The sequence below is a fragment of the Corvus brachyrhynchos genome, unplaced genomic scaffold (genome assembly GCF_000691975.1).
Source record: "Corvus brachyrhynchos isolate BGI_N302 unplaced genomic scaffold, ASM69197v1 scaffold456, whole genome shotgun sequence".
In the NCBI taxonomy this organism is placed as follows: domain Eukaryota; kingdom Metazoa; phylum Chordata; class Aves; order Passeriformes; family Corvidae; genus Corvus; species Corvus brachyrhynchos.
This window is the reverse complement of record NW_008238446.1, coordinates 47699-48194: the sequence shown is the minus strand read 5'-3', so window position 1 is coordinate 48194 and position 496 is coordinate 47699. Positions and strand designations below refer to the sequence as shown.

At 59.5% G+C, this 496-nt stretch overlaps 1 protein-coding gene across 1 annotated transcript in view; it reads right to left on the bottom strand.

The window, feature by feature from the left end:
• LOC103617286 (noelin-2) overlaps nucleotides 1–291 on the bottom strand; it is a 12966-nt gene extending 12675 nt beyond the window's left edge. The window contains exon 1 of the mRNA XM_017736654.1: nucleotides 102–291. The gene's annotated coding sequence lies outside the window, so the exon portion shown is untranslated. The remainder of the gene's footprint in view (nucleotides 1–101) is intronic.
• Nucleotides 292–496: the final 205 nt, after the last annotated feature.

The following is a 496-nucleotide window of genomic DNA, read 5'->3' as shown; positions in this document are numbered from 1 at the left end:
AACCCCCCCTGGGGATCCTCATCCCCCAAAACCCCCCCCAATCCCCGCCGGGCCTCCCCCATTTCCCGCCAGGAATTAACCCCTCGCTCGCCGTTGCCGACCTTTTCCGTGAGCTGCCGGAGCTGGAGGCTGCGGAGGTCTCGGGAGCAGGAGCCGCGCGCCGGGATCACGGCGGTGCAGAGGCATTTCCCGTCCGGGGCCTGCGCCGAGGTGAAAACCTGCCAGCCCTCGTCGGGGCTCTGGAACAGCGTCTGCAAAACCCGCACGGGGCCCTCAGAATTCCCAAAAAAACCCCCAGCCCCATCCCCAATCCCGCCTCCTTCCCATCGCTTTCCGCCCCCGCGCTGCTTTTCCTTGGTTTGCACCTTTTCCCCTCTTTTGTCCCGATTTTTTCCCATTTTTTTCCCATTTTTTTATCATTTTTTTCCCATTTTTTCCCCCATTTTCCCTGCTTTTTCCCCTCTTTTCCCCCTTTTTCCCCCCCATCAAATTTTCG